The sequence below is a fragment of the Ornithorhynchus anatinus genome, chromosome 2 (genome assembly GCF_004115215.2).
Source record: "Ornithorhynchus anatinus isolate Pmale09 chromosome 2, mOrnAna1.pri.v4, whole genome shotgun sequence".
Taxonomy (NCBI): Eukaryota; Metazoa; Chordata; class Mammalia; order Monotremata; family Ornithorhynchidae; genus Ornithorhynchus; species Ornithorhynchus anatinus.
Window position 1 is genome coordinate 2,054,396 of NC_041729.1, and position 8,766 is coordinate 2,063,161.

At 48.8% G+C, this 8,766-nt stretch overlaps 1 non-coding gene across 1 annotated transcript; it reads right to left on the minus strand.

The window, feature by feature from the left end:
- Positions 1 to 2,282: 2,282 nt before the first annotated feature.
- On the minus strand, positions 2,283 to 2,420 carry LOC114809330. The gene has a single exon (XR_003757117.1). It is a non-coding gene; the product is annotated as a small nucleolar RNA SNORA7 (small nucleolar RNA).
- Positions 2,421 to 8,766: the final 6,346 nt, after the last annotated feature.

Genomic DNA, 8,766 nt, shown 5'->3' on the forward strand with positions numbered 1-8,766 from the left:
CCACAGTGAGTTTATAGTCTAGAGGAGGAGACAGACATTAATAGAAATTAATAAATAATAGATATGTACATAAGTGCTATGGGGCTGGGAGGGGGGATGAATGAAGGAAGCGAGTCAGGGTGACACAGGAGGGAGAGGGGAAAGTGGAAAAGAAGGATGAGTCGGGGAAGGCCTCTTGGAGGAGATGTGCCTTCAATAAGGCTTTGAAGGGGGAGAGAAGAATTGCCTGTCAGATGTGAGGAGGGAGGAAAAACAGTCCCGAGCTCTACCCGTTACCACAACCAGTGATATTTATTGAGCACTTTTCGTGTGCAGAACACTTTACAAGGGCTTGGGAAAGTACAAAACCAGAAAATATAAGTGCTGTGGTGATGGGGGAGAGGGGTGCATCAAAGTGCTGAAAAGATTAGAGAAGCAGCGAAGCTCAGTGGAAAGAGCCCGGGCTTGGGAGTCAGAGGTCATAGGTTCTAATCCCGACTCTGCCGCTTGCCAGCTGTGTGACTTTGGGCAAGTCTCTTAACTTCTCTGTGTCTCAGTTACCTCATCTGTAAAATGGGGATTAAAACTGTGAGCCAACGTGGGACAACCTGATCGCCTTGTATTCCCCCAGCACTTAGAACAGTGCTTTGCACGTAGTAAGCGCTTAACAAATACCACCATTATTATTATTATTACAGACCCAAGGGCATAGGTGATGCAGAGTGGGGGCAAATAGGGAGAGAAGGTGAGAGTTTAATCAGGGAAGGCCTAATGGGTGTGATGTGCTCTCAGATGGGCTCTGAAGATGGGGAGGGTGGAGGTCTGACAGATAGGAAGTGGAAGGGATTTCCAGGCCAGAGGCAGGACGTGGTGAGGGGTCAGCAGCGAGATAGACAAGATTGAGTTACTGTGAGTAGGTTGGCATTAGAGGAGTGAAGTGTGCGGGCTGCGTTGGATTAGGAGACTAGCGAGGTAAATCGGAGAGGGCAAAGTGATTGGGTGCATTAAACCCACTGCTAAGGAGTTTCCGTTTGATGCGGAGGTGGATGGACAATTAATTAATCAGTGAATCAATTGTATTTATTTAGCCATTACTGTGTGCAGAGAACTGCACTAAGCACTTGGGAGAGTACAATATAACAATATAACAAACCTTTCCTGCCCACAACGATCTTGCGAAGTAGAGGCTCTTGAAGAACGGGGAGACGTGGACTGAATGTTTTTTAGAAAAATGATCCGGGGAGCAGAGTGAAATATGGAATGGAATGGGGAGAGACAGGAGGCAGGAAGGTCAACCAGGAGGCTGATGCAGTATTCAAGGCAGGTTAGGTTAAATCCTTGGATCAACTTGGGAGCAGTTTGGGATGGCAAAGAAAGGTCAGATTCTAGAGATGCTGTGAAGGACAGCATGGTGTAGTGCATAGAGCACAGGCCTGGGAGTCAGAAGGTCATGGATTCTAATCCCAGCTCCACCACACGTCTGCTGCGTGACCTTGGGCAAGTGGCTTAACTTCTCTGTGTCTCAGTTCCCTCATCTGTAAAATGGGGATTAAAACTGTGAGCCCTACGTGGGACAGGGACCGTGTCCAACCCGATGATCTTGTATCTACCTCAGTGCTTAAAACCGTACCTGGCACATAGTAAGCTTTTAACAAATACAATAATAATAATAATTACCAGTATCGTTATGATTATTATGGATTTGGTGATGATTGAATATGTGGGTTCATTCATTCAATCATATTTATTGAGTGCTTACTGTGTGCAGAGCACAGCTGAATGAGAGCCAAGGTAGATGCTAAGGTTGTGGGCTTGTGAGTCAGGGAGATTGGTGATGGTGTTTACAGTGATAGGAAAGTCACGGGGAACAAGGTTTGGGTGGGAAGATGAGGAGTTCTGTTTTGGATATGTTGAATTTGAGGTGTCAGAAGGACATCCAATTAGAGAAGGCAGGAGGAAATGAAAGATTGCAGGTTGACTTTGGAGAGAGTAATTTCAGTGGAGTGGAGAGGGCCAAATCTTGATGTAGGGTCAAGGAGAGAGTTGGAGGAGAGGAAATGGAGGTAGCAGGTGTCCTGTCTTGTCTTATTCTGTCGAGTCATCTCCGACCCAAAGCGAAGCCACGGATGCATCTCTCCCAGAACGCCCCACCTCCATCTGCAATCGTTCTGGGAGCAGATCCAGAGAGTTTTCTTGGGAAAAATCCGGAAGTGGTTTGCTATTGCCTCCTTCCGGGCAGTCAACTTGAGTCTCCACCCTCGACTCTCTCTCTTGCCACCGCTGCCCAGCACAGGTGAGTTTTGACTTGTAGCAGGTGGCCTTCCACTCGCTAGCCACTGCCCAAGCTAGGAATGGAATGGACAGGCCTCTGCTTGACTCTCCCTCCCCTAGTCAAGAATGGTAGAGGACTGGAAACTCTCCAGGTGTGACCCTGAGAGGGGAAGCAAGTGTGGACAACCCATTCTAAGAGTTTGGAGAGGAATGCAAGGAGGGAGGTGGGGTTATAGCTGGAAAGGGCCTGAAGAAGCAATGGCATGTGAAAGGTGACATGGTGCAGTGGGTAGAACACTGGCCTGGGAGTCAGAAAGTCATGGGTTCTAATCCTGGCTCTGCCACTTATCTTATGTGTGACCTTGGGCAAATCACTTTACTTCTCTGGGCCTCAGTTACCTCATCTGTAAAATGGGGATTGAGACCGTGAGCCCCTCGAGGGACATGGACTGCGTCCAACTTGTATCTACCCAGCGCTTAGTACGGTGCCTGGCACATAGGAAGCATTTAACAAATACTATAAAAAATAAAGAGACCATGGGGTCAAGGGATAGATTTTTTTAGGATTGAGGACACTATAGTTGTGTTTGAAAGCAGAAGAGAAGGAGCCATTGGAGAGTGAGTGGTTGAAGATGTCCATCGGGGGGTGGAGAAGAGGAAGTGCAAGTGTTTTTCTAAGGGAAGAAGGGATGGGGCAGAGGAGGTAGGTGGAGGGGGTGCCAAGCTTCTCACTGTACCTCTATCTCATCTATCTCGCCACCGACCCCTGCCCACATCCTGCCTCTGTCCTGGAACACCCTCTCTCCTCAAATGCGACAGGTAATTACTCTCCCCGCCTTCAAAACCTTATTGAAGGCCCATTTCCTCCAAGAGGCCTTCCCTGACCAAGTCCTCCTTTCCTCTTCTCCTACTCCCTTCTGCATCACCCTGACTTGCTCCCTTTAGTCAACCCCCTCTCAGCCCTACAGCACGTATGTTCATATCTATTTATTTATTTATTGATATTCATGTCTGTCTCCTCCTCTAGACTGTAAGCTCATTGTGGGCAGGGAACATGTCTGTTTATTGTTATATTTTATTCTCCCAAGTGCTTAGTACAGTGCTCTGCACAAAGTATGCACTCAATAAATACAATTGAATGAACAAATGAATGAATGGGAGCAGACTTTGGGACAGTCGAAACTGTTGGTTTTGGTTGTGTCCATAATATATATATATATATATATGTATGTATTTTATATGTGTATATATAAAATATATATATATATATATATATATATACACACACGATGGCATTTGTTAAGCGCTTTCTATGTGCCAAGCACTGTTCTGAGCGCTAGGGGAAATACAAGGTAATCAGGTTGTCCCACGTGGGGCTCACATTCTTAATCCCCATTTTACAGATGAGATCACTGAGGCCCAGAGAAGTTAAGTGACTTGCCCAAGGTCACACAGCTGACAAGTGACAGAGCCGGGATTTTACCCCACGATCTCTGACTCCCAATCCCGTGCTCTTTCCACCGAGCCGCGCTCCTTCTCTGATGAAGTCGATCAGAGGTCTAAGGGTGAGAGTGGAGAAATTTCAGCATGGAGTTAAAAGTCAGAAACCCCTGGCACAAGCAATGGACAAGGGAGTCAATAAGGATGGAGAAACATTGTTACCGGGCAGAGGAGAGGGTAGAGTTAGAGCAGGAGAGGATGAGGTTGAGTTGGATAAGGGCCGCCTGCTGTCTGGATTTCCACCAGAAGCCAGAGGAGTAAACGGACCACGGAGGTGATCCAGGGCTGCCAGTTGGTGGTTCGAGATGGGCGCGGGGAGTGAAGGGATTGAGTTCAGGGGGGAGGACAACGTGGGGCATGTGGCTTTGTGTGTCCAGAAAGGGAAAGGTGGGGTATGGACACCACGTGGAAGAGAGAAGAGAGAGGGTCGAGCGATCGATCTTTGGGAGGTCTCTGGAGGGGTGAAGGAGTTTTGTGGGGAGGATGTGGCGGGGACAGAAAGTCGGTGAGAAGTTCGTGGTCACAGTGAAATTTCAGAGTTAATAAGTGTGGCATTTTTAAGCCCTTACTATATGCCAAGCACTGTACTAACTGCTGGGGTAGATGCAATATATGCAGATTGGATACAGCCCCCGTCCCACATGGGGTTCACAGTCTAAGGGGGAGGGAGAACATGTAGTTAACCCTCTTTCACAGATGGGGAAACCAATCCATTAATCAATCGATTGTATTTATTGAGCGCTTACTGTATGCAGACTACTGCATTTATCACTTGGGGGAGTGCAAAATCACAAAGTTGGTAGCCACATTCCCTACCCACAGTGAACTTACAATTTAGAGGAAAGGCACCAGGAAGTTCAGTGATTTGCCCAAGATTTCACAGCAAGCATGTGGCAGAGCCAGGATTAGAACCTAGGTCTTCTGACTTCCAAGCCTGGGCTCTAGCCCTCAGACTGTGCCGTTTCTCAGAATTCTCACTCTTCCATTTCCTCTCCCCTTCTCCCTCCATCCCATGAAATTGTCAGTAATGGGAGGGAAGGCAGGGGGAGGAGGAGGAGGAGAAGGAGGAGAAGGAGGACGAAGGAGCAGGGAGGGAGGGGGAAGAGGAGGTACTGTTTTCGCTTTTGCTTCTTTGTCTCTCTTTTTTAATGGTATTTTTTTTTTTTATGTGTTTACTATGTTCCAGGCACTGTTCTAAGCACTAGGGTAGATCCAAGCTAACCAGATTGGACACAGTCCCTGTCCCACATGGGGCTCACAGTCTCCATCCCCATTTTGCCGATGAGGGAATTTAGGGACAGGGAAGTGAAGTGACTTGCCCAGGGTCTTACAGCAGACAAGTGGCAGAGTCGGGATTAGAACGCAGGTCCTTCTGACTCCCAGGCCCCGGGCCCTAGCCACTAAGCCACACTGTTTCCCTCGTTCCTTACCAAGCTTTTGTTCAAAGAGGACCACTCCCTTCTCGTCTTGCAGTGGCCAGCTGGGACCCAGCACTGTCTGAGGCTTAGTTTGTTGGTTTGTTCATTTTAACGGTACTTGTTATTAATAATAATCATAATGATAATGATGATCTTTGTTAAGCATTTAATACGTGCCAAGCGCTGTTCTAAGCACTGGGGGAGGTATAAGATAATCATGTTATCATATAAACAGGGAAGCAGCGTGGCTCAGTGGAAAGAGCCTGGGCTTCAGAGTCAGAGGTCATGGGTTCGACCCCCGGCTCTGCCACTTGTCAGCTGTGTGACTGTGGGCAAGTCATTTAACTTCTCTGTGCCTCAGTTACCTCATCTGTAAAATGGGGACTAACCGTGAGCCTCACGTGGGACAACCCGATGACCCTGTAAATCCCCCAGCGCTTAGAACAGTGCTCCGCACATAGTAATCGCTTAACGAATACCAACATCATCATTATTATTATTATGTTGTCTCCGGTGGGGCTCCCGGTCTTAATCCCCATTTTACAGATGAGGTAACTGAGGCACAGAGAAGTTAAATGACTTGCCCAAAGTCACACAGTTGACAAGTGGCGGAGCCGGGATTAGAACCCACAACCTCTGACTCCCAAGCCCAGGCTCTTTCCACTAAGCCACACTGCTTCTCTTAAGCACTTCCTCTGGGCCAAGCACTGTGCTAAGCGTTGGGCCAGAACGAAGATAATCAAGTTGGACTCAGTCCCTGTCGCCCATGGGGGCTCACAGTCTAAGCAGGAAGGAGAAGAGGGATTTTATCCGCATTTTAAAGACGAGGAAACTGAGACCCGGGGAGCGGAAGGTCACACAGCAGACAAGTGTCGGAGCTGGGATTAGAACCCAGGTGGTCTGACTCCCAGGCCTGTGCTCTTTCCGATAGCTCATGCTGTTTTGTTTTACTGTGCTTTTAAAATGCTTCCTCTGCCCTCCTGGCTTTCCTCATTCACGCGCGCACACACACACACACATACACCCCCCACCCCCCACCCCCCCACACACATACCCCCCCCCCCACATCCAGGCACAAATCAACACACATCTCCATTCACCCACCTACACACACCCACACCCGCACAAACACCCAAAACCACATTCCCATCCACACACAACCACACACACAAAGCCACACCCCTTCCACGCACACACACACACATAACCATATACAACCCCCTCCCCATGTACCCAACCCCAGCACACACACACACACACACACACACACCAATTACTCCCCACACACAACTGCACACACAAAGCCTCCCCCATCCACACACAACCACGCACACGTAACCTTATACGAACACCTTCCCACTTACCCACCACCCCATACACGCACACACAGCTACTCCCCACACACAACCACACACTCAAACTTATACGACCACCTTCCCACATATCCAACCCCCGATACACGCGCCGCAACTACTCCCCACGCCCGACCACATAAACAAAGCCTCCCCCATCCACCCACAGCCACACACACATAACCCTACATGACCACCTTCCCACATGCCCAAACCCCAACACACACACATCTACTCGTCACACACAACCACATACCCCAAACCTCCACCATCCACACCAAAACCACATGTACGTAACCGTCCACCCCCCCGACACACCCACACGACCACACATTCCCAGCTGTGGAATCAACCCAGCACAGGGGTCCTGTCCCCCTTCCCTCCCCGGTCCCCCCCCCCGCCTCCCACCCATCATGAAGCGGGATGACGGGAGGCCTCTCTCCCCTCCTTTCCTCTCCTCTCCTCGGCTGACCGAGCCTGGAGGTGGCCAGCGAAGTCTGGAGGTCTGGGCTCGAGGCCTGGGGGACCGGGCGGAGAGAGGAGCGTGTGCACAATCAGCTTGACGGATGGTTTGGGGCTTCCCGGAGGGGCACGGGCTCATCCATATTCCGAGTTAAAAGAAATATTGCATTTTTAGAGGGGGAAGAAACATATTTAAAAGATAAGGGGGAGAGAGAAGTTTTCTGGTCATTAATTTTAAAACTTAAACAGGGGGTGGAAAACTCACTTTAAAGGCTTGTTAAAGCCCTGTAATCTTCAAAGAGTAGAGGAAAACCAGGTGCTGGGAAGGAAAACTCCACGAGGTAAAATCCATGCAAGTTGGCGGGGCAGAGGGAGGGAGGAAGGGTCAGGGGAGAGCCAGCCGTGGTTCAGAGGGAAAGGAACAGAAAATAATAATAATAACATTTGTTAAGCTCTCACTATGTGGCAAGCACTTACTAAGCAATGAAGAAGATATAACATCACTGGGTCCCACAAACTGACAGTCTTAGTAGGAAGGAGAAAAGAAGCAGCATGGCTTAGTGGAAAGAGCCCGGGCTTGGGAGTCAGAGGACCTGGGTTCTAATCCAGTTCCTCCACTTGCCAGACCTTGGGCAAGCCACTTAACTTCTCTGTGCCTCAGTTACCACATCTGTAAAATAGGGATTAAGACTGCAAGCCCCACAGGGAACTAACTGATTACCTTATATCTAACCCAGTGCTTAGAACAGTGTTTGGCACAGAGTAAGTGCTTAACAAATGCCATTATCATTATTAATAGGAAATGAATTCCCACTTGCAGATAAGGGAATTGAGTAACAGAGAAATTTAGTGACTTTCCCCAGGTAACATAGCTGCCGACAGGGATTAGACCCCCGATCCTCTGACTCCCAGCCCCCGCGCTCTTTCCGCTAGGCCACACTGCTTCTCTTAAGAACTGGGACATTCCTCGCTGACCAGCCAAAGCTGTAACCTGCCTAATCCATCCATCCATCCATCCATCTATCCATCCATCCATCCATCCATCCATCCATCCATCCATCCATCCGTGGTATTTACTGAGCGCTTAATCTGTGCTGAGCACTGTACCAAGAGCTTGGCAGGGAAAACTAGAGTTGGCAGTAGACCCTGTCCCTGCTTCAGACTCCCCCCGCCCCTCCTTCATTCGTTCGTTCATTCTATCGTATTTATTGAGTGCTTACTGGGTACAGAGCACTGTACTAAGCGCTTGGGAAAGTACAATACAGAAATAAAGAGAGGCAATCCCTGCCCACAACGAGCTCACAGTCTAGAGGGTCAACCCATCCTCTGGAGTGGTGATTAACACAAATAGGTGCTACTCACAGCCCCTCCCCTAGCTCTTCATCCCAGGGAGTCCAGGAGGAATCGGGTTTATTAATCGGGTTTATTAATTGGTTGAAGGAGGTCTTTACAAAGTGGGATAGTGCATGGGCCTGGGAGTCAGGTCATAGGTTAATAATAATAATACTAATAATAATGTTGGTATTTGTTAAGCGCTTACTATGTGCAGAGCTTAGGGTAATCAGGTTGTCCCACGTGGGGTTCACAGCCTTCATCCCCATTTTACAGATGAGGTAACTGAGGAACAGAGAAGTTAAGTGACTTGCCCAAACTCACACAGCTCACAAGTGGCAGAGCTGGGATTCGAACCCATGACCTCTGACTCCCAAGCCCGGGCTCTTTCCACTAAGCCACGCTGTTGGTTCTAATCCCAAATCGTTACTTCTCTGCTGTGTGACCTTGCA